The following is a 25,761-nucleotide window of genomic DNA, read 5'->3' as shown; positions in this document are numbered from 1 at the left end:
CACTATGTCCATGAGAAAATTGTTCCAGAACGGCCCACACCAAGACATCTCCTGGTATAGCTACTACACTTGAAAAAAAACAAAAGATATTTTGAGCAGCTAGGCCAAAGTGCCAGCCACCTTAAAGTTAAGAAAAATTCTGATGCTTCAAACTACCAACACAAAATAAAGACAGACCATGGGAAAATGAATTTGATCAAGTCCTCAGAGAAAGTCCGACCCAGGAATGCTATATCCAGCCTTACTGCTGTGTAAGGATAGAGGCAACAACAAGTATTACTCAAACGTACAAGAACTCAAGGAATGAATTCCCATGAACCTCCTGGAGAAACTACAAGAGGTCAGAGTTCAACCAGCCAAGAGATGACAAGAGAAACTACTGTAAAAGGGCTGACAACAGACATTGATCCGTTTCGCGAAGCTCTGAGAACGATGGGGACTAAAATGGAATGTACGTGTTATACAATACTGTCGAAATCATGCTACCAGCAAAAATTGGGAGGAGTTGGGGGAAGACAAAGGTGGAAGGTCATGCGGGGAACCTGACTTTGTCATCTTTTCTACGCTGGGGTCAAAATACAACATTTCAGTCTGATAAAGCAATTGGGAGTAAGATACGTATATTGAAGGGTATGAATGTGAGCCCTGGAAATTTCACAAGAAAGAGAAACTGGGTACAGGATGGGGGAAGGGTGGAGAGAGAGAAGAGAAACGGAAGCAAAAGCGATTGCAGCTCAAAGCCAGCAGGTTTCTCTGAATGAAGACAAGTGTGAAATTACCAACGAAACACTAGAAGAAATTCAAACGGACCACAACCTTTCCAAATCATCAGAAGGTACACACGGACCACCACCCCCCACCACACACACAAGCAAAACTGATCATACAGCCCAATATTATGAAAAAGCAAACAAAATTCGAAGGCCTAATGCCAAATATGATAACAGGAGTAGCATGCAACTTCTTTTTAACAATGAACGTGAAGTATCTAAAAATCTATTAAAAGACCATATTCGTGTATTGGGTCACGAAATAAAAAAACAACCACAATGATGCCAGAGACGCATCTGCGACAACCTAACTGAGAAAGGTTGAAACTGCAAGGCTGCCCAGAGCTTTGCAGGCAAATGCAAACCACAAGACAGTGGAGGCTCTGAAACTCACTCTCAGGCCATAGGAGGAGGCATCACAAACAAGGAAAAATAAACAGAAGCACATTAACAGGAGACCTTATTCCACGTCTGTCAACCCGTGACTTAAAGCGAAAAAGATATAGGCAAGATATTTAAAAACCCTAAAGACAAATCAATCATACAGGACGAATCGATAGGCTAAACGCTATACTTTAAGAGAGAAAAATGCACAACATTTGCAGGCATTTGATGGGCTCAAACCAAACGCTTTGTGAACAACTGATCTTTGCAGCCTTGGAACAGACTAAGGAATTAGGTCTGGAAGATGCTGGCGGCAGATATCCGAATCCCACTTGTGGGTCCCTCGGCAAAGAGGAATAGAGTGGGAGAAGCACCTCCCGGGACATGTGCCCGCCTCCACCCTTCACCTGCTGCTATTCCGTCTGGCCCTAGTAGCCTCTTGACCCCATAGATGCTACCAGTTCACCCATAGCCCCGGCCACTCCAGACAGTGCCCAAGTTAGTGGGTACACCACAGCCCTTCCCAGAATGGTTCAGCCTGCTATAGACACCACACCCTAGTGCCCGTACGGATTCGGGTCAGAGCCAGACAGGATTCCATAGTCAGTTTGTTTGTTTGTTTCCTTGCTGGTCTTTTTTTTTAAAACATTTATTTATTTTGAGAGAGAGAGGGAGAGAGAGAGAGCAAGCAGGGGAGGGGCAGAGAGAGACAGGGAGACAGAGAGTCAGGCTCCACACTGTCAGCACAGAGCCTGATGCGGGACTCAAACTCACGAACCGTGAGATCATGACCTGAGCTGAAATCAAGAGTCTGACACTTAACGGACTGAGCCACCTAGGCACCCCTTTCCTTGCTTGTTTTTTGTTTGGTTGGTTTTGGCTTTTTTTTTTTATGTTTATTATTTATTTTTGAGAGAGAGAGACAGAGACAGAGTGCAAGCGGGGAGGGGCAGAGAGAGAGGGAGACACGGAATCCGAAGCAGAGCCCAACGCGGGGTTCAAAGCCACGAACCGTGAGATCATGACCTCAGCCGAAGTCAGAAGCTTACCCGACTGAGCCGTTCAGGAGCCCCTCCTTGCTCGTCTTTGATGAGGGAAGCAGTTACGGGGGTAGACGACAGACTTTGGATTTGGACCACAGTGTTTAAACCACAGCTCGGTCACTTACAAGCTTTGGGAGCTTGAGTAAGTGTCACGGCCTCTCTGGACTTCAGTTTCAGAAGTCACCAGGCAGAGACGGGTCATAAGATGGGGGTGCTTAGCAGGGCCTCTGTCAAGGTTGAGGATAATGAGCGTCAAGTATCTGCTACAGCACCTGACGAGTGGCACCTGGTCAGTGAGTGGTGGCTGCTTCGTCATTACCATTCCCCTCAAAGCTTGCCCCGGGAGCCCTCCTACTAGACGCAGGGCATGAACTCATGTCCTCTCGGGTCATAATAATGCCCGTTGGCATCAGAGAAGGATGAGAAGTGATGAAATGGCAAGTCTTCTCTGCCCCTCCATGGTTTATACCACAGCCCAGACAGCGCATGCTACCAACAGAGGCTTCTCATACATGCACATACACACACAGACACAGACACACACACACACACACACACACACACACACACACACACACACACCTTTCTAGGGCACTTTGGCCCAGGAAACGCTGAAACCTTTCTTTGTTCATTTAATGTGTGTGACCAGGGCCTCTCATGACTATGTGGATGCATCTCTGAGCACAGAATATGGGGGTGGGGGGGTGTCTCTCTTGGGAGTCTCTCATCATTAAATCTCCCCCCCCCACCATCTTTTGTGCTTTTTACCAGCCCAACTCCACGAGGCGTTATTATCTCCATCTGCCCTTGCAAACTTCCATCTCAAGAAGCCTGTCTGATGGTTGGCCATGCAGCTTGGGTGATAGCCTGGCAAATAAACACAAGCAGAAAATTTTACCCGACAAACTAGAGGTTACTCAAATGCTCACTATCTGCAAAAGTCAATTATCTCCTTTTACAGTTTCTTGGTCTGTTTGCAAAGGGATAGAAATATGGATGGATAAGGACATTGTATCTGGGACATGAACGACAAGAGCAATGAACGTTTAGTGATCACCTACTATACCTTAAGTGCTCTACATAAGTTGTCCCAGTGACTCCTCCCGTTAACCCTAGAGACTATGAGAAATTTCATCCCGGCAAGTACAGATGGGGAAACTGAGGCTCAGAGAAGCTATATAATATGCGCAGTTAGTTGTTGGGCAGAGGGCAGCAAAGCTTGCCTTCTGTTGACCACGGAGCCCAGCTCCTCAATGCCAGGCCTTGGGCACCGTAGTCGTCTGTTGGAGTCTGAGTCCCTACCCCCTAAAACAAGGTTAGGTGCTGTTATGAACCATGTAAATGTGTCCCCTGAAAATTCCTGTTGGAATCCTACCCCGCAATGGGATGGTCCTCGGAGCTGGGGCTTTGGGAAGGTGTTTAGACTGAGAAGTCATGAGGGCGGAGTCCCCACGATGGGAACGGCGTCATAAGAAAAGGAAGAGATTATAGCTCCATCTCTCCCGGCCACGTGTGGATACAGTGCAAGGCAGCTGCCTACAAGCCGGGAAGTGAGCTCTCACGAGGACCCGGCTGTGCTGACGCCTTGCTCTCAGACTTCCCAGCCTCCAGAACTGCGAGAGAAAAACGCCTGTTGGGTCAACCACCCAGTCTGTGGTATTTTGTTACAGCGGCCCGAGCTAAGACAGCCGTCTACTTCAGGGTCTGCGTCTCCAGGAACAGAGTATAAGCTGTGTTCCTGGTCACAGGCAAGGTCTGGGACAGGTGGGGAACAAACTCTAGGACAAAAGTGGGCATGCTCCTCCCTACATGGGAGGGTTATTCCAAAACAGAGGAAGACTAAGCAAGCCAATTCCCGAGAAAAGACAGAGTCATCTGCAAGATGTCAGGGAATTGAGGCAAACGCCAGAGTGACTTTATAATGAAAGAGACCTGTTCGCAATTCTCGTCCTCAGAGGCAATTACTTTCCTCCAACTTCCACTTAGGTAAGTTGTTGTCCCACGCAGATCTTTAGACCCTCATTTCTACCACCACCATCTTCTTTATTTTTTTTTTATTTTTTTTAATGTTTTCATGTATTTTTGAGACAGGGAGAGACAGAGCATGAACGGGGGAGGGGCAGAGAGAGAGGGAGACACAGAATCGGAAGCAGGCTCCAGGCTCTGAGCCATCAGCCCAGAGCCTGACGCGGGGCTCGAACTCATGGACCGCGAGATCGTGACCTGGCCGAAGTCGGACGCTTAACCCACTGAGCCACCCAGGCGCCCCTATTTTTTTATTATTTTTTTTAATGTTTTTATTTATTTTTGAAGGAGAGAGAGAGAGAGAGAGCGTGAGCTGGGGAGGGGCAGAGAAAGAGAGACACAGAATCCGAAGCAGGCTCCAGGCTCTGAGCTGTCGGCACAGAGCCCGACGCGGGGCTCGAACTCACGGACCGTGAGATCGTGACCTGGCCGAAGCCGGACGCTTAACCCACTGAGCCACCCAGGCGCCCCTATTTTTTTATTATTTTTTTTAATGTTTTTATTTATTTTTGAAGGAGAGAGAGAGACAGAGCGTGAGCTGGGGAGGGGCAGAGAAAGAGAGACACAGAATCCGAAGCAGGCTCCAGGCTCCGAGCCGTCGGCCCAGAGCCCGACGCGGGGCTCGAACTCACGGACCGCGAGATCGTGACCTGGCCGAAGCCGGACGCTTAACCCACTGAGCCACCCAGGCGCCCCTATTTTTTTATTATTTTTTTAAATGTTTTCATGTGTTTTTGAGACAGGGAGAGACAGAGCATGAACGGGGGAGGGGCAGAGAGAGAGGGAGACACAGAATCGGAAGCAGGCTCCAGGCTCTGAGCCATCAGCCCAGAGCCTGACGCGGGGCTCGAACTCACGGACCGCGAGATCGTGACCTGGCTGAAGTCGGACGCTTCACCCACTGAGCCACCCAGGCGCCCCTATTTTTTTATTATTTTTTTAAATGTTTTCATGTATTTTTGAGACAGGGAGAGACAGAGCATGAACGGGGGAGGGGCAGAGAGAGAGGGAGACACAGAATCGGAAGCAGGCTCCAGGCTCTGAGCCATCAGCCCAGAGCCTGACGCGGGGCTCGAACTCACGGACCGCGAGATCGTGACCTGGCTAAAGTCGGACGCTTAACCCACTGAGCCACCCAGGCGCCCCTATTTTTTTATTATTTTTTTTAATGTTTTTATTTATTTTTGAAGGAGAGAGAGAGACAGAGCGTGAGCTGGGGAGGGGCAGAGAAAGAGAGACACAGAATCCCAAGCAGGCTCCAGGCTCCGAGCTGTCGGCACAGAGCCCGACGCGGGGCTCGAACTCACAGAGTGTGGGATCATGACCTGGGCTGAAGTCGGACGCTCAACCGACTGAGCCACCCAGGTGCCCCCACCGTCTTCTTTAAAAAAAAAAAAAAAAAATGCTTTTACGGGAGTCCTTTGCTCACGCCCGTATTCCTACCTGCAGTTTCACGCCGCTATGTAAGGAAGCAGGAAGCCCGATCCACCCATGTCCACAGCTTGGGAGGAAGGCAGGCAGCCTGCTGGCACCACTGTCTGCTACATCCAGTATCTCTGAATTCCGATCTGGCCTGGCAGCTGAGGCCCCTCTCTCCAGCCCTCTGGTCCTCAGATTGAGTTCACGTTCTGCGCCCGCAGGCTACAAGGCAGTCTTTCTTCAAAAGCCAACGTTGTACAACAGCACCAAGTTTTCCCGTTTCTTCTCCACCGACTCTGGGGATTCCCTCCTCTGAAGTGCAGTCCTGAGGGCTTCCCTTTCCTCCAGGCCTCACTGCACTCCAGGCTGCAGGCCAGGGTACCCACCGGCCGAGGGCCTCAGTCCTCCCTCTGAAGTTGAGGGTTTCTCTGTGACCATGGCAGCTTTGGGTTTCTGGACTTTCCATAACCCTCGGGATGGCTCTCTGTAACGGTTCCCGCCATTGAATAATGTCCAACTGGATTGTCAGTCTCAGGTTCATAATAACAGTTCCCTTTGTTACATCACTCTGATTTTCCAACAGTAACAGTAACAATAATAGCATTAATGAGAGCTGATGTGTAAGTGCCAGACAAGTAGCTAAGATCACCATGTGCATTAGCTCAGTGAATCTTCACTGAGAAAATGAAGTTCAGAGACATTAAGAAACTTCTCCAGGACCACAAAGGTAGTAAGAGAGTAAGAGAGCTAGAATCCTAAATTAAATCTGCCTGGCCCCCAATTTTTTTTTAATGTTTATTTATTTTTGAGACAGAGAGACAGAGTGCAAGCGAGGGTGGGGCAGAGAGAGAGGAAGACCGAGAATCCAAGCAAGCTCTGAGCTGTCAGCACAGAGTCTGACGCGGGGCTCAAACTCATGAAACTGTGAGATCATGACCTGAGCTGAAGTCGCACGCTTAACCAACTGAGCCACGCAGGCACTCAGCCTGGCTCCCAATTTTTAAATACGAGTAATAAAATAGTATAGTTATATAATGTTAAAAAAGAAAGAAAGGAGGAAAACCTTTTCCCCCATTAAATTCTCCATGAAACCTTCAAAAGAGAATACCACACAAGTTGTGGTTTTCCCAATCTTTGGGGCTTCTCTTAATCACTAGCCTCCCAGAAATTCATTTCTCAACCCAGCAAGTCAAAGCAAGGTGTGTGCCCTATTGTTATCATTTGTATCACCATACTGGAACCAACTGTTCCTATGTCTGGATTCCAAACGAGACTCTGGGCTCTTCAAGATGAGCCTCCGCACCCACAGGGTCTGGTTTATAAAGGCCCTCAATAAGGTCTATAAAATTGCCATAGCTGCAAGTTCTGCCATGCTGTCTGTGCTATGACATGGTTCCCGGGACTTTAAAGTTCATGGTCCACTCCCTTGCTCAACCCAGGAAAGGGTTAGGGATGACCAGGATGCCTCTGCCGACAGCAAGTTATAACCCTGGTAAGGGAAGTCAGCTGTCACCTCCCGCAGCTGTGTGGAAACTTACAACAGACGACGACCATCTCGGGCATGAGGGAGGAAGGAAACCTCGAGTTCAAAGAAGGCCCACTGACACCAACGCTTTGCCGGCCCTCCAGGTGGGACTGGGCCTCAGCCACCAGGCTTTACACAGAGAGCACTGACACTAAGTAGAAGACGGGCCACAGGCAGAATTTCAGGGAAAAGTACTGTGATCTGTTAACTTTGGAGCTGAAACCACGGCTTCTCCAAGCCATCCTCTGGATCTTGTTGGCCATCAGAGTCCCTGATCTGCAGAGGAGGGAACAGTAGCTGGTGAAGAGGCAAAATATCAAGACTTGTCAGTGCATAAAACAGAGGGGGGGGGATCATTTCAACAGGATCCACAAGAGAGTATTTCCTGAAGGAGCCAAAGCATCGGACTTTATCTGAATCTTGAAGACAAGCCTGTGAGGTTTCTCCTTCTGGCCTCCACAGCAAGCCTTCCTGTGGAACGCACCCAGGGAGATCCAGTGTCAGGAGGCCAATGCGTTTTGAATCCTATACGCCTACCATTTAGAAGGGGTGTCAGGGCCCATCGTCACTACTTAGAGAATTCTGAGGCTGCTTATGAGCTCGGGGGCTGAGATGAGAATTAGCTCACAAGGTCAGAGATGTTTCTAGAGTGAAGGGTCAAAAAGAACTTTGACATCCTAAGTGTTACTCCAGAGTCAACGTAGAGGGGGGAAAACGTGGGAATTGAAATAACTGGTGCTTTGTTCCTTCTTCAAATGCAATTGGCCTTCTTTCAAATCTCCATGAGTTTATAAGCTGAAAGATCTAGTCCAACTCCCCATATTACAAATAAGAGAACTGATCCCCTGAGGAATCACATCACCTCTTCGCCACCCTATGTCTCAGCCCAGCTCTCCACTGAGGCTGGAACCAGGCCTATTTCCCAATTCAAAGACCCTTCTTCCACATCACAAGTTTCCTTCCAACATGAATATCAAACTCAGAAGGAGGTGGTCACAAGCTGCAACCTGCCTAGGTAGAAATTAATCAATCATTTGGAGACAGGAGCTGTGCAGGGTCCCTAGGCAAGGCCTCGCCTGTCCACCCCAGGCTCATATGCCACTTCCTTTTGCCAGGGCAGCTCCTGGACTGCTGGGTGTCCTTCTGCTCGGGACACTGAGCAAACTAGGTCGAGTATCCAGCAACCTTTCTTAAGCTTTGACGGTCATCTCAATGCTCAGCATTTTCTCATCTTTTCAAGTAAGTGGTAAAAATGGAGATTTTTCAATATGGCATCCTGGGCTGATTCCCTGGGAGCCGCATCCGCACAGCCCCATGTATTGCCAGCGTATGTTTCTCCTTGTAGAGTGGATGCCAAATTAAGATTACATTTGGGAATCAATTTTCACAAAGAATTAAGGACGTCAAGCAGTAGCTTGTTAGAAAAATGTACTAGGGAGGAATATGGGCAGAAGTCCTGCTCACAATAGCGCCACACAGACTAGAAGTTTAAGGAGCACCTGTCCTGCTGGCACAAGAGCATAGGAGTTTAAGGAGTGCAATTAAGGAGAAAGGGTCTTCAAAAACCACTAAAGGAATCCTGCAAATGTCACCAGGTGATCACTTACTGATGGATGGGAAAGTGAAATACTGCATAAATATCAAATTCATTTAGCATATATTTAACATAATGCCCTTAAAAATTCCGATGCTACTTTTTGTGGGCAAATTATGTTTTTAGAGATAGAGGGAGCGAGCAGGGGAAGGGCAGAGAGAGAAGGAGAGAGGGAAAATCCCAAACAGGCACCACACTGTCAGTGCAGATCCTGACGTGGGGCTTGAACTCACAAACCGTGAGATCGTGACCTGAGCCGAAATCAAGAGTCAAGACGATTAACCGACGGAGCCACTCAGGTGCCCCCGTGGGCAAGTTTCATACCCCACGAACGTGTCTACATTTTACATCTCAGTACCTATGAATATGTTGCCTTACATGGGAAAAGGGACTTTGCAGAGGTGACCAAGGGCAAATACCCTGCAATGGGGGGGAAACTATCCTGGATTATCCAGAGCCTGATCGATTCACCAGGGTTGTTAAAAGTGGAGAGTATTTTCTGGCTCCTCAGAGGGAAAAACAGAGGGAAACAACATTTGTTGCCTTTGACGATGGAAGAGGGGCCCATGAGCCAAGGAATACAGGTAAGCCCTAGAAGCTGGAAAGAACAAGGAAGTGAATTCTCTCCTGAGAGCCTCCACAAAGGAATCACAGCCCTACTGCACTCTGATTTTGATCAGGTGAGCCCAGCATCAGACGTCTACCCTGCAGAACTATAAGGTAACTAATCTGCGTGGAGGTAAGCGATTAAGTTTGGGGTGCTATTTTATAGCAGCAAAAGAAAACTGATATACTATTTTTAAATCTAACCAAATTATGAAATTGTAAAATAGTATTAAATTGACCTAAGTTGAAAAATATAGGGGTGCCTGGATGGCTCAGTCGGTTGGGTGTCCGACTTTGTTTGGCTCAGGTCATGATCTCACAGTTCATGAGTTCGAGCCCCACGTCGGGCTCTGTGCTGACAGCTCAGAGCCTGGGGCCTGCTTCCGATTCTGTCTCTCCCTCTCTCTCTGCCCCTCCCCTGTTCTCACTGTGTCTCTCTGTCTCTTGAAAATAAATAAACATTTAAAAAATTAAAAAAAAAGAAAAATATAGGGGTAAAAATGGGGGGGGGGATTTTAAATGTTCTCAAATTATAAAAATTGAAAGTGAGTGGAGGAGACCATCCTGTCAGGTATTGAAATACATCTGGCACCACAAAAAAAAAAAAAAAAAGTGAAAGCCAAATAAATGCTCCAGATATAGACTCTATCACATTAAATATTTTTATACACTTAAAGGAAACATTTCTATGCAATGGAGAAAGGAAAACAAATTTAAGAAATAGCTTAGAGACATCTGATCAGCAAATTTAAAAAAAATTAGTTTATATCTGCAACTTATACCATAAGTCAAAATAAATTCTGCATCACTAAAAAAGTAAATATTTTAAAATCCTATAAAATATGGCAAAAATAAAATATAATATAAAATTTAAATATATACAGGAATTAAAACTTTCAAAGCTTTCATCAATGGGAAAAATTCAGATATAAGGCAATAAAAGATTTATCTTATAACTTCTAAAATAATATAATAAAACTTAAGAGAAAAAGGATTAAAATGTGTTTAAAGGAAGATAAAGGGTTACTATCTATGTTATATCAGATGCACATGATCATCAAGTAAGATGCCCGATAGATGCATGAGCAAAGAATATGATCTGATCATCTATGCAGGAGGAATTGAAATTAGTAAACAAACATTTGAAAATGCTCTACCTTGCTGTGATCAAAGACAAACAAATTAAAATATTCAACAAGTACCATTTTATACCTATTACATTATCAAAAATAATGATAATACCCAAGGCTAAGCAGGTCCTGATGAAGTTAGTACACTTATACACTGTTGATTGCAATTTAAATAGATTCTGTCTGTAAATTTAGCTATATATATCAAAGGATAAAATACTAATTTTCTTGAATCCAGTAATTTCCATCACTAGGAATTTATGCTGAGGAAATAATCCAGAGAGGGAAATATTTGTGTAGGAAGGCATTTGCTTACTCCAGTAAAGAACAAAGGATAACTCAAATAGTTAAGAGAACTTACACTTTATGGAACATCAGACATTGGATGACAAGAAGGCTATGTAGCAATATGGGGGGAAAAAAGGCTAATGCAAAGTACTGAATTAAAGGTGAAAAAAATATTAGGTTGAATCACATCAATTACCATTTTCATTGGAAAACTGTAAAATATTGAAAACTCCACATGGTTCAACCTAACAGTTCTATCATGGGTACAGATAGGTAAACATAGTGCTTTCTAGAGACCGGAGCTATGAGGAAACACAAAAAGAAAAACAGGTGAAGGGGTGGTAGTTATCAAGGACAAACGTTTTAGCCTCTGTTGGTTTTCATGCTGTGGTAATATTATTTGAAAAATCAATTTTAGGGGCGCCTGGGTGGCTCAGTCGGTTAAGCATCCGACTTCGGCTCAGGTCATGATCTCGCGGTCCGTGAGTTCGAGCCCCGCGTCGGGCTCTGTGCTGACTGCTCAGAGCCTGGAGCCTGTTTCAGATTCTGTGTCTCCCTCTCTCTCTGCCCCTTCCCCGCTCATGCTCTGTCTCTCTCTGTCTCAAAAATAAATAAACGTTAAAAAAAAAAAAAAGAAAAATCAATTTTAATGTTAAAACATTAAAGACACGATTCTAATACAGATGGAGATATCTCCGGAAATAAGTTAAAAGACATCATTCCAATATATCTTCCATTTCAAATTCTTTAATTTGCTGTACAAGAATCGAGGTATTAAGTGTTCAACTAAGGTAAGAATTTGTTTTGAAAAACCCTGGTGAAAAGATGTCAGCATTAGTCATAAGGCAACATAGGAGAGCACGAGGTTTTAGAGTGAAACCCCATTTATTACCCATAAGACGTTGGAAAAATTACTTTACCTCATTTAACCTCAGTTCCCTTACCTGTCAAATGGGGACAGTAATGGTATTTACGGCAAGGTTGTCATAAAGATTGCTTGAGATGATGAATATCAAATGCCTCTTTGAGTCTCTGGCAAATACTAAGCATTCAACAAATCTGAGCGAGTACATCATTATTAATGAACCAGCATACATCTTTAAACAACGACTAAAGTTAGACAAGAATATTCACAGGAGGGTACTTCTATATACATTAGGTTGGAAATTATTCCGACCTAATTTTCTTTTTCTCTTGTCTTTTCTAAACACATTCTTAATCAAAACGGACCAGCCCACACTATGCTATATGTAGAGTTATCTCCAAAATTAAAATGTAGAATACAGATTTGGGAGTGAGCGCAAATGTAAGCTAGAAACAAGGTTTCCTTCTCTACCTTAACCTGTAAAACAAGAAGACAAAGTGGTCCCGGGCCGTAAAAGTACTCGTAATCATCACCTGTGGATGTGCTTTCTCGTTCTCTGGTGCAGTAAGATCCTGAAGGCCATACGTGACACTGGTCCTTCTCTGTCTGCGCAGCATGTATTCCTTTGGGGGACTGCCCCTCCCACATATGGGGGGAATCTGTCAACCACATGACATCCACCGCCTCCCTCACAGGGGCAGTAGGCACCCAAGCTGAACAGCGAAATTCCCTCTTTGCAAACATCTCCTGAAAAGAAAGTCTCTCTCCTGAAATACTGAGTGAGAAGGTTCTAGGGTTCGGCCTTGAACTGGCAGGACCATGTCGGCTGACTTCAATGGGCCTGTACTACTCTGTCCAGCTACCCCTTCCGGGGCCGACACACTCCTCTCCCCAGCTGCCAGAAGTGTTGGTGGCCGGTGACTCAGAACTGGGTCTTTCACTGGGACTTGCTTTCTGCCACAAGGAAATACATCATCAAGTTATGCTCCCTCCCAGAGAGCGACCCTAGCCACTACCATGGAGTTGGTGCTGTGACCTCTGATGGATGAATAGAAAGCCATAGACTCTTTGCTTCCATGTGGCCGCAACTCTGACGGGTTCCAGAGCTTCTTACAGAATTAGCTGTAATTAGCTAATTACAGAATTAGCTCAGGATTAGCTGAGGCTTCGGTTGCAACCACTTCAGGGTTCATGCCCAATCACATCCTTCTCACTTCCCCACAGGTGTAATACCCAAGGGCTCTCCCCAGTAAACTCCCCATTCAAGAGTCTGTTTCCCGGGAACCCAACCTAAGGCATTTGGCACTTGAACAGAGCCTGTCCCATAATGGTACCAAGAAGAGACAAGAAATAGAGAAATTCGCCAACGTCACTCAACCTTGTTGAATGTGCATTCAGCAATGAACACCTCGATAGTGCTACACCTAAAGCTAGCCCGCTTCTTGGTCTTCCAAGATACGTGAGTCAATATACTCCACGTTTCAGTTTAACTGGCTAAAACTGGGTCTAAATCTCATATGACTGAAGGAGTCCTGACTAGTCTCATTACCTGCAATACTTAACACAGTCCTACGTACATGCACAGCGAGGAACAGTGTTTGTTGAATTTAACTTCTGCACAGCTTTACAGGGTTTCGTATAATGATGGCCTCATAAGATGTTCTACCAAAAAGAAAAGTGGGAAAAGGGATTGTATCATAAAACAAGCTTGGTAAGGGGCACCTGGGTGGCTCAGTGGGTGAAGTGTCCGACTTCAGCTCAGGTCATGATCTCAGGGTCGGTGAGTTCAAGCCCCATGTCGGGCTCTGTGCTGATGGCTCAGAACCTGGAGCCTACCTTGGATTCCGTGGCCTCCTTCTCTCTGTGCCCCTCCCCCACTCATGCTCTGTCTCACTCTGCCTCTCAAAAGTAAATAAATGTTTAAAAAATTTTAAAACAAGCTTGGTGCTACATACCATATGTACCTCCAGATTTTATATATATATATATATATGTATATATATATATATATATATATACATATATATATATATGTGTGTGTGTGTGTGTGTGTGCATATTAAACATTCTGACCAATGTTGCAATAAGTTCTTTAAATTATAAATAAAACCTTTTAAACTCCCTTTTAGGCAGAGTTTACTTGGCCACAGAACATCGTGAGCACAGGTAGAGCACCCAAATAGGCTTAGTTTGGCTTACAATTTGGAGACCACCAAATTTCAAACTTCCTCAGTTTGTTCACCGGCCCTCTTGTGTCCTGGGAAGTAGCACAACTTGCACAATATTTATTACCAGTGACAGAGGAAGAGAGCAGCCTTAACCTTCTTCAACTGATTGTTTATTCCAGCAACCGTATCCAAGACTCTGACAAGCCTTACTCCTCCTACAGTACATTCCTTACAGTCTATAATTCATACAAAAGGAGACTGAGCCTGGAGGTTTGATCATTTTCCGCCAAAAAACTTCTTTTAAGCCTGGTTCTCCTGCCTCCAGATGCCCAAATAATGTCAAACATGCCATTCCTTGACAATTCCTTAAAGCCCTACACCCAGATGTCCAAATAGAAACGTCAGTCTTGACGACATCGCTCTCATTGCCTCTGAACCTCAAACACAAATCATTTCTTTTATCGGATGGCCCAGAGACTCAGGGTGCCCTGAGTTGGAAGATATACTACTTCACTGGTGGGAAGCAATAAACGAGGTATCCCTGGGCTTGTTTGCATCATAAGCCCAAAACGAGCCTAGGACACTCAACTCTATACATGTGCCCCCTGGGAAATTACTCTGGGTTATCGGAGAAGGAAAGACAGAAGCATGCAAAGATTAAAGGTGAAAATGAAACACAAGCCTGTCTGACTTCACAATTGTGATCTTTCTACTTCACGCTACTTCTTAGATACCTGCAAATCCACGAAAGCAACGCCCTGGGGAAGAATTGGAGAACAGAAGACCCAGCCAGGGTCTAAAGCCCAATCTCTAATGCGTGGGGTTAGAGCTACTCCCTCCAGAAATGCCAGTTCAGGACAAAGCACTTTATTGGCCCAGAATTGCTGTCATAAAAGTCAGCCTGTGTTAAACACCCGAAGGCTAAGCCATACCCTCGCTGAGTGATCAGTTGGCTTCCGTTTGATATCCTAGGTGTGAGGCTGATTTGCTGGACTGAAAGACACCAAGGCTGGAGACGGGATGAAGAATCTGGAGTTGATGCAGGGCCGAGGTGGACAGAAGGCTCTCTGGGGCACTGAAAGCTTGGAGAAATGACTGTCCATGGCTTCAGCTATTCATATCACTCCCAGCTGCAGTGGTTCTGATAAGCAAATTTACAAAACTGTGATTCTGTCCCTTCTTTGGTAATCTATCAATTTACCTGCCCTTTCAACATCCCATGTCAGATACTCCTTTCTAACCAACAGCTTCAGGCCAAGTCACTTTTCCCCCTTAGCGACAGTGAATGGAATCACTTCAAAGGTAGCCATCCCATTGGCTGGCCACGAACCGATAAATTTCCTAGATAATGTGAACCGAGACACAGGGACTGTTGCAAGTCAGGTGTTGGCACTGCAGCATGTGCTGAGGGCAGACGCGTGACGCAAAGCTGGATGCCAGCCAAAGCTACGGAGCTTCAGAGAGTGAGGGCCTCGCAGAGAAAGCGGGTATAGGAGGACGGAGAAGATGTGCAGATAGGAGCAGACAAGAAAGAATGAAGCCCCAGAGAAAGACAAAGAGAACGACTGCCTGACAGCTCTCTGATATTCTGCAGAGCCTGCCTGTACTGCATACGGTTTGGGTATCATTTCCCAGAAGCCTCAACATAAATCCTGTTTACACAAATTAGCCCAAGTGGGGGGGTTCCTGTGGCTGACAAACGATTACCTCACTCGATGTAAACATATCCATGTGTCTAAAAACCGTTGGTTGAGTGCCAGCCAGGCATGATCGTGCTAAGCGTTGTAGCTCCCCAGGTGAGGCAGTGGGCCCCCTCTCCTGGGAATCCAAGCTCAAAAATAGGTCCTTACTTTAGAACAAGTGTAGACCATGTGTGCTGGGGACCTAAGAGAAGCAGTGTGCAATCTGCCTTAAGGGAGGGGAGCAAAAAAGCTTCCCAGAAGAAGGACATGATGTCAGGCTGCTGAGCCAGGACAGGAAAACATTTGCTAGGTGGGCAAGGAGAGCATCCCAGGAAGAATGAAGAACATCAACAAACAAGGGCACAAGCAAGTCCGGCCACACATGAGCACTATGGGAAGGGCCTTTGTTGTGTCGGGAACAAAGAGAGGAAGGAGACGGGACAAACAGGAAGAGAGGACTCTGAACCTGTTAGCAACAATCAGCAAGAAAAGAATGCAAAGGAGTTTACGTTTTTCTCTTTCACCCAAACAGGAGACTGTTGAAACTTTGAGAAGGAAACGATATGCGTACAAGTATTTTAGAGCAACGACTCCAGTAGTGAAAGGGAATTAGGAGGCAGTGTTGGTGGTGTCAGAAGCACAAATTTGGAGCTGTTACAGTATTTTGAGCAAAAGGATTCCTTTACTGAGATGGGGAAGGTGGGGTTCAAGAGAAGGGTGCACATACGTGCAATATTGAGATAGAAGCTATAGGACTTCAGTGCCTAAGTGTGGTGGGAAATGAAACAATCAAGGATGATTCTCAGATTCCTAGTGGAGTGACTGGGCGGACACAGAAAGCATCACTAGATTTAGTGAGGTGGAGGTCCCTGGGGATCCCAGCCAGACCTATTATGGTGGGGACCAGATTAGTCGGCTGAGAAGTGTGGGTGGGAGGTGGAAAATGGAGACAGCAAGCACCCAAAATGCCCCAGAGAAGTTCGTACACGAAGGAGAGAGGAGAAACGGGTCTGTGGTTGCAGACAGAAGTGGGTTCGAAGATCATTTGAGGAAGCTTGTTTCTTGTTTTCATTTTTTAGTGGGAGACATCTGAGCATTTTCAATGTTACTAAGAAGGATTCGCAGGAGAGGGAGAATTTAGGGTTCAGGAGCAGCAAGGGACAAAGGCCAGTGTGTGACTCCAGAGACAAAGAGAAAGGGTGAGATTTGTGAGTCAAGATACCGTCCCTAAATGGATCTGGATGTGGGAGTGAGTGTGGCTACAGATGCGAATTTAGAAATGACGGCAAAAGCCTGGTGGAGAGGGGCAGGTGTCACCCATGGGAGCACGAAGAGTGAGAAGAGGATAGAGACCATGGCCAAACACGGAGAGGTGTCCATGTCTAAGGAGTGGACAAAAGAAAGGAGGCCCCTTGGGAGACTGCGAAACAATGCCCAGAGGGGTCCTGGAAAAGAGGGAGGATCTGTAGTCATGAACCCTGCCCGCCTTGTGTCTGGGTCACCAAAATAGCCTTCCGACTGATTTCCCAACTGCTTAATCCCTGACCCAGTGTCCCTGCCAGGACCACGGCAGGGGTGATCAGAGCAAACGTCAGGAGCAGTAGACACGGAACGTATCTTTGATGGGTAAAAACATAACAAGCCACCTGGGCCCCCATTTACCCCACCAGCTGCCTGCTGTGTGACTTTGGGCAAGCCTTCTTTTTCTTTCCATTTCACCTCTCCCATGTGTAAAATAAGGACAACAACATTTTCTTTAACAACCTCATGGGTTGTCCTAAAAATTGCATGAGTTACTGGCTGTGAGAATGTTCTAAGCTCTGCTAAATCACAACACAGGCACGAAGAGTTATTATTAATCTTGCTTCACGGCTCATCTTTTCTCAAATAGTTCTACTGGCTCCCTGTCTTGGCTTCCAGCAGTGTAATGGATGGTTCTGTCACCACCCAAACACTATTGCCCTTTCCTTTTTGGGTCGTTCCAAATCTGAGTCACAGTTAAGCAAATGCAATGCGTTTTGCAGGTAGAGTTGGCAAGATGTGCTCCATTTGCTTTTGGCCCAGTCCTTTAATTGCGCTTGGAAGTAAACAGCAGATTACAGAAGGAAGAGGACAGTGTGATTTGGAAAAAGAGAGAAAAACGGAAACTGAAGTGGGTTTGGCTGGGAAGTAGGGAGTACGTCACACAAACTTAAAATAATTGGGAATATGTGCAGTTGCCTAAAGGCATTCAGAGCTTAAGCCTCCTTGCTAAGGACACTCCTATGCCTAGGTTTCACTGCCTTCCATGATGTGACCCCATCATGGGTCACCGTTGCTTTCCTGCACATCATTATAAGTCTCCCCACTGTCCACCAACATGTCTATTTCTGCCTCCACACGTTTCCCCATTAGATGCCTCCCAAGAACAGCCTCTCAGCCTGCCCCAACCATGCCAGCCCAAGCCTCTCCTTACTCAGGAAACCTGACCTCCTTTTCCGAATTTTTCCAGAACCTAGCATCCAAACCACATTTTAGTGCATCGCTGGAGCCTCCCTGACGGCCAGTATCTCATGCGCACTGGTCTTTTCTAACATGGACATTAAACAACCATTATGTTCGGGCTGCTTTTCTTCAAGATGCATACATTTCCCAGTTTATACATAAGGAAACGAAGTCTCACGGAGCTAAACCGCCCAAAGTTGGCAGGTGTTGAGGCCTCCTGTGTATGACAGTAAAGTTCAGCCTCGTATTTCTCCTGACTTTGTCTTCCCCGTGGTGCCTCCCACAGCACCGGTTCCTGAGGAGCTCTGGGCATCTGGGAAAGAAGATGCCAACGTATAAAAAGCTGCTGAGAGGGAGATAAGAGGACCCTACAAATCGATACCTTGTTTCCCCAACATTTCTTGATTACAGAGGATACCAACCACATTGCAGTCCCTCACGCCATAATACTAAACCAGAGTCCCAAATAGCTTTGGGGGAAATGAGGATGTCCTTGTCCCATTCACCATTAAGTAATGTTTGATTTTCTATATTTCTCATGTGGCTTTAATCAGAGCGTGCAAATGTATGCAGACTGTGATTTTCACAACGTTTTAAACAGAATAATACTTTCCGTATCCCAGCACCTTAGCCCACCGGAGTGTTATTTGTGTTACTGTGAACTAAGATGCGGATTCGCCACAACTGCCATCACCGTGGTAATTTCATGCCTTTTGTGTTCAGTTTCTGTTGCACATGCTCATCAAGGAGATTGAAGCTTTACTGATGAAGCAAAATTCATGACCTGCCTTTGCATGTGAGTGCATCAGATTTAAAGAAATGTTTTCAAATCCTGATGGCATCCTGTGTCTGGCTTACTTTTGAGAGAGAATTAAAATGTGCTGTCTCTTACTCCTTCGTCTTTGAGCTGGGACTGGCAGATTCTCTGGCAAAAACATCATGGTTTCAGGGGGAACATAAGCCCCTAAGAGCTTTCCAACCCTCCAGGGGATCCCTTCCGTTTGCGTGAATGATCGCAATTACCACAAGGTTCAACTGAACCTCGTTTCTTACATTGAGTATGAGGACAAGGGTGCAGCTGTCATAGAGCATCTGCAGTGATGACACCCCAGTATACATGTGCCACTCCTCCCTGCAAGGAATCGATTTCCCTTACCCTTACATCTGGCCCCGGGACTTGTCTCGACTAATAGAATATGGCAAACACGATGTTGTACAAATTGGAATGTCAAGGCCCTAGGAGACCTGACAGTTCCCACTTTTATTCTTGTAGAACCCAGCAGCCATGAAGAAATATGATGAGGGCCCATCTGGAGATGGAGTCCCAGCCAGTCATTCTAGACACCTGAACCGAGGCAAGAAACATGTCAGGGAAGCTATTTTGGACATCCTAGCCCCAGCCAAACTCCCAGCTGAATGCAGACATAGGAGTGACCCCCGCCAACATCATGTAGAGCAGGAAAACCTCCCAGCTGAGCTCAGCCAGGCCACAAAATCATAAGAATTGTTAAATAGAATGGTGGTTGCCAGAGGATGGGGGAAGGGGGATATGGGGACTTGTTCAATGGGTATAAAGTTACAGTTGGGCAAGGCAAATGAATTAGAGACTTGCCATACAACAAAGGGCCTATGATTAACAATACGGTGTCGTGCACTTAAAAAATCGTTAGCATGGTAGACCCATGTAAGTGTTTCCACAACAACAAAAAGCAAAGCAATACAAGGAAACTGAACTTTTGGATATATTTATCACCTTGATTGTGGTAGTGATGGTATCTCAGGTGTATTTATGCTGGAACTCATCAAATCATATCATTCAATATGTGTAGTTTTTTGATGTATCAATTATACCTCAATAAAGCTGAGAAAGAAAGAAGGAAAGAAAGAAAAAGGGGAAGGGGAAGGGGAAGGGGAAGGGGAAGGGGAAGGGGAAGGGAAGGGAAGGGAAGGGAAGGGAAGGGAAGGGAAGGGAAGGGAAGGGAAGGAAAGGAAAGGAAAGGAAAGGAAAGGAAAGGAAAGGAAAGGAAAGGAAAGGAAAGGAAAGGAAAGGAAAGGAGAGGAGGAAGGGGAAGGGGAAAGGGAAGGGAAGGGAAGGGAAGGGAGGAAAGGTGGTGTTTTAAGCCACTTCATTTGGGGGTGGTTTGTTACACAGCAACAGCTAACTGATACAGCAGCTAAGGGAAGGAAGATGCAACAAGATCCCTGATCATCACTGTTACTGGGCAGAGCATGTACAGCCCCCACTTCTTCCTTGCACAAAACTTTCCCCTCCAACCAGACTCACCCACTGCCTCCATAATCTGCTTTGTTCAGCCTGCAAGATACATCTTGGATCTCACTCGTGTGGTTTTCTCTGTGTTGTTGTTGTTTACCCCTTTGCTCCCTCTCTCCTCTGTCCAGTGGGATTAACCCCTCTCCTCCTTTAAGCTCCTTTTAAGCTCTGTAGCTATCTTAATTATTTCTTGGGTCAGTATATGGTCAAGCTCTGTGTGCCTCTTCCCATCTGCCTCTTCCATTTGTCCACACTGTTACTTTTAGTTCCATATTTTCAGTTTAAGAGCTGGTGTAGAGTCAGTTCTCAATCATGATTGCTGAATGAACGAATCAGGGCTTCCCACCTCTGTACCCTTTCCCTCACCTGGCCTCCCTTTGCTTATCAGCATCTTACATTTAATTTCCTCCACGAGATCTTTCCTGGACCCTCTTGCCACAGTGACCTCTTATCCTGGAGCTTATTTTATACGTGTGTAAGACTCATTTATTTCAAGTCGTCACGGGGGTATTGGGAAAAGTGTTCAATTAGCAACAATTGCGCCTCGGATAAACCTCGTTGGCTACGATACTGTCACTGCGCAAAGCTATGTAAGACTTCTTCAAAAATTCAATGTTAAAATACCGTTTAACACACCTGGTCCAGTCGCATAACGCTGCCACTTAGCCTTCACAGCCACCGGCCACAGGGCTCAGCCCTTCTTCCTACAAGGCCGCCTCTGCTCTTCCCACTGCAGGGAACCCTACCGTGTAAGGGAGTTGCTGACCTAACCGATCAGAGGCCACATCATTCATTCAGCGTGTCGCCATGTTGCCAGTGTGGGATCCCAGGCTCAATCCTTTCCTCCTGCCTTAGGCCTGGCCCCTGGAGTAAGTCTGCCCCATCCACCTTTTCCTTCCATCAAATAAGCCAGCGATGGATAAGCAGACCACTTGAAGGCTCACTCCCCCTCTCCAGGTACACCTTGGCGAATGGATCCCAAGATTTAGATTTTATAGAGTGGGTAAGGGAGAGAGATGTGGGAGTCCCCACTGTAGACCGAAGTCCCAGTCATATTCTTTATCCAGCTTGCATCCAAGAGCCCTATTGCGGTAAGCAGCTTCTGAGAGGCCCTCGGTGATCTCCACCACTTGGCGTTGGCACTCCGATGTGATCCCCTCCCAGTGAGGACGGTGGCCCCAGTGGTGACTTGGCAGAGGTGACAAGATGCCCCTGATGAGGCTGCGTAAAAGTGTTACATCATCTTGCTAACGGACTCTGCCCTTTGCTGGCTTTGATGACGTAAGCTGCCCTATTGCAGGGGTCCCTGTGACGAGGAACTGAGGGTGACCTCGGGCCAACAGCCGGCAAGGAGCTGAGGCTCTCGGTGTAACCTCATGTGAGTAGCTGAATTCTGCCATCGGCCACGTGAATGAGCCACGCAGACCCCTGCCAGCCAAACCTCCAGATGGGAATTGCAGCCCTTTGATCGCAGCCTCACGAAAGACCGTGAAACAGGGGACCCAGGTAAACCATGCCCCAAATCCTGACCCATAGACACCGTGAGATAATAAACGGGTGCTGTATTAGGCCACGAAGCAATATAAAATCAATGCAACCACACTGAGGGTTTGAGGTACCTGCTGAGAAATCGATAGAGCTCTACATTGATTCCCAGTGCATTACTTTGGGTATACTTTCCTTAAGATGGTAAGAGGGATACCCTGATGGATACGAGGGATGATAGGGAAGGGAGAATTTGGCCATGCATGGATCCTAATATTTTCAAAACCACTCCCCAGGCTAGGACAGTATTATTAGTATCCCCATTTTCAAGTTAAGCAAACTCAGGACCACACAGGTTGGTATTTGCTCACGTTCCCCTAACTCCGGATACAGTGCTCCTTCCGCTCCGACATAGCTGCAGCCTGGCACTTCCTGTTGCTGCGGGACCTTTAAGCAAAGCTCTGCTTTCATTAATTACGGTGGAAGCAGTCCGAGAGCGGGCACTCCCTCGGGCATGTTTCTGTCCTCGGTGGCAGCACACGGGTGGCGTGGGGGGTGACACTAAGACAGAAAGAGCGGCCCTGGAAGTGCCCAACCCGGGCAAGCCTCTCCCGTGCCACCCAGCAGCATCTTTTCCGGGAATATACTTCCAATTCCAAATGAAGCAGTTCAGAGCTGAGATGTCTGCGAATATGCAGTGACCCAGCTATTTAACTTGGATTGTTTTATGGTATGAATAAAATCGAGTGTTCTGGGAAGTGCCTTTTAAGTGAACCAGGTCTAAGTCCAAGGTTCTAGAAAGCTTTTAGTTTCAATGCAAACTCACGGGAAGGGGGAGGGACACCAGCGTTAAGGAGATGCCCCGCAGAAGGTGAAGGATCCAGACAGCCATAGACAAAGTTCAAAGCCCAAGGGCCAAGGGCAGGGCAGGCATGGTGGCAAGCCAACAGGAAAACGGTAGGTAACTACAGCTGGCCGGCAGGTGCATTCAACTCAAGACAGGCCGCAGGGGAAAGAGGAAGAACCGGGGCGACAAACGTGAACTTGAAACCAGCCGTGTGTGACTCACTAGGACCGCGGGCAAGTCCCTCTGCCTCTCTGGATGCCGAGGCGCGGCTAGTACAGGCCGCACAGAGCCGCCGTGGGGACGGGCGAGAAGGGGTGGCCTGCATGTTTCGGGAACCGAAAGGGCTGTTACCTTCCTAGAATATTGGTAATGAGATAACCGAGGTTAGGGAGGGAGGGCAGGGAGCAGGTGACGCACCTGCCCGATCGGCCCGGGGCTGCTCAGGGAGCCGGGCAATCGCGTTTTGGGTACCCCGAGCACCAGGGCGAGGTGAAACCCCCGGGGTTGGGGCAACGCTGGAGGAATGCTGGGACCGTTAGGATGCCGAAGTTGGGGGGAGGGCCCCCGCAGAGACGCGGCCCAGGCTTCCGGGGGAGGGGACGTCCCCTGGCCGGCGCTGGTGTCTCCGAGGGGAGCAGCGAGGCTGGCCCTGAGCACTGACACAGCCACGCTGGGCATTCGGCTGCTGCCGCGGCCCGAGAGGGCGCTGCCGGCGGGGGGAGGCATTGCTGGGGTGCTGCCCCCTGCCCATCGGCAGGGAAACGGCCGCGAGCAGACCCTTCCTCCCTCTTGCGCCCCCTGCTGGCAAATCCTGGCAGGGGAGCCAGCGGGCAAGGCAGATCCGGGGTTCCGCCGAGCGCGGCATACCGGGTTCAGAGCTGGGAGTTGGTGGCTTAGTACCTGGCACAGCGGCTGTCGAGCAAAGGTGGGGGAGAGAATGTCTGTGGTAACACATTTCGTCGAAGGACTTGCCTCTAAGACCAGAATTCTTCCCAAGCTCCAAAGTCCACCTGGGCGCGCGGGAGGAAGAGAATTCCTGCAGGGCCCTATTCTCTTGGTTCCTGCCCTGTGACCCAAGAGGCGGGCAGAGCCATTTCTGTCCCCTCCCCGGCACGGTGACGGCACCCAGGAGCCAGCCGGGGTGCCGGCAGCCACGCCGACCCTGGGGCGAGTCTCGGGGCCTCCTCCCGCGGGGCCACGTTGCCAGCTTTGCAAACGTTTAGACAGCTGGGCTGTGAGGAGCACTGGGCAGCTTTAAAAATGGATGTGGGTCATTATTCTTTCATGAGCCACCACAGCCCAACAGCACAAGGCCAAAGGCATGCACGCGGGAGCCGCTGCATGGGTCTGCTCTGCTCCGGTGCATTTGAGTCTCTGAAAGAAGGTTTAGAGATGGTCCCGCAAACGCTACACACGGCCGGCCACCAGAGCAGGTGCCGTGGTGCAACAACGACCGCGGAGGAGGGTCAGAGAGAGAGGGAGCCAGAGATCCAAAGCGGGCTCTGCCCTGCTGATGTGGGGCTCAGACTCACCAACCAGGAGATCGTGTCCTGAGTCCCCACCACGCTCAGCGGCTCAACAACTGGACCACGCAGGCTCCCGCCTTCCAGGGCTTCTTATTCACCTGCTTTCTCGTTAGCACATTCCAGCGCCTTACTTTCCGCTTTCCCGTCTCCCGCCTTCCATTCTTTTCTCTCTCTCTTATTTTTCCTTGTCGTGCATTCCTGCTTCCCTCAACCCCCTTTTCCCTTTCTTGTGGGTCCAGTCCCTCTCAGTCTGTCTGTTATTCTTCCCCTATCTTTTCTCTATCTGCGTGTGGACCTGTCTGTCCACATTTCTCTGCACGTGCATGCACAAGTGCGTGTGTGTCTGTGCGTGCGTGCACACGCGTGTGCGTTTCCCTAGTGCCTTCTACGTCCTCCAGCTTCTCCGCCTCCCTGTGGTCACCACTTTCAGCTCCAGTCTCTCTGGATGGAAGAACGAAGTGCCTTTTCCCCCTGGTAGAGGGGCAGGGGATGGGGGGGTAGGGGTCTGTTTTATTTCCTTGCTCCCTCTGCCAATGAGAAGAGAGTGGGGCAAAGACGCGTTCAAGTCAGGACCTGAGTCTAGAGTCCCAAGCACGTGCTTCACAATGAAACACAGATGCATAATTCAGTGCAACACACATTTACCATGTGCCAGGCCACACGCTCACTCATTACTAGGGACTTGAAGATGATCACATGGGGAGTATGTGCCACGGATCCCACGGTCTGGGGAGGGAAACAGCTCGGCGAAAGATGTTGCAAAGGGGCATCTGAGTCAGGCTGGGGAAGGGGTTAGTCAAGAAAGGCTTCCTGGAGGAGGTCAGGCTGAAGTTTGAAAAATGTGTAGACGTTAACCAGATGGAGAAATGAGAAAAGGGCATCCAAGACAGATGGCATATCGCAAGCAAGAGCATGGGGGCAACCAACCAACACACAAGCAAACAACCCGGCCAGGGTGTGCAGGGCCCAGCACGCAGCACGGGGGCTACTGGAGCCCAAGAACTGGTGCAGGCGGAAGAGGTGGGAGGTGGCTGCCTCGCGCGAAGCCTCACGAGCCAGGCTGTGGGGATCCCGCCAGCGCCCCTCCCGCTGCCCTCGGCGCTCGGTGCTCCACAGACAGCTGCTTCTTGCACGCGCCTGCACTCTGCCTGGGGGCAGCCTCTGGCCATTGGAGCCCGCTGGCCCCTATGCAGGGCAGACCACGGTGTCAGATAATTAACACTCCTGGGAGCAAACTCAGCCAAGGACCAGTGGGAGCCTTGGAGAAGAGCTGGGTTCGTCACCCCGTTCGTGGCAATTCTGAGGCCCGTTCTCGGCGTCTCGGGGCCCCTGCGGGATCGGGCTCCCATCCTCCACGGTGGTCGTCTGCTCACTGGCACACCCCGTATCAGCTGCCTGCCCTTCCCCATGTCGCATCCACAGCCCCTCCATCTCTCCAGTAAACCCCTGACTCAGACTGGTGCAGTCCCCGTGGGCACGAGGGAACCCACTAAGGCCTCTGAGAGGAACGGCAGTCACACGTGCATTCTCGGAGGACACCCTGGTGACCGGTTTGGAGAGTAGGTAACAGGCCGCTACAATAACCCGTCCTAGGGATGAGGAGGACCGCCCGGGGGCACCCAGGGCAGGGAGGAGAGTAAGGAAGGGTC

At 48.1% G+C, this 25,761-nt stretch overlaps 1 long non-coding RNA gene and 1 pseudogene across 2 annotated transcripts in view; both read right to left on the bottom strand.

The window, feature by feature from the left end:
• The window catches only part of LOC131511564 (uncharacterized), a 104,086-nt gene that overhangs the window by 53,355 nt on the left and 24,970 nt on the right, over nt 1–25,761 (bottom strand). The window lies entirely within an intron of this gene.
• LOC131513369 (U4 spliceosomal RNA) lies at nt 20,722–20,842 on the bottom strand (annotated as a pseudogene).

This window comes from Neofelis nebulosa, chromosome 5, assembly GCF_028018385.1.
Source record: "Neofelis nebulosa isolate mNeoNeb1 chromosome 5, mNeoNeb1.pri, whole genome shotgun sequence".
Taxonomy (NCBI): domain Eukaryota; kingdom Metazoa; phylum Chordata; class Mammalia; order Carnivora; family Felidae; genus Neofelis; species Neofelis nebulosa.
Note: the sequence above shows the minus strand (reverse complement) of the source record. Positions and strands in the feature narration are given on the sequence as shown.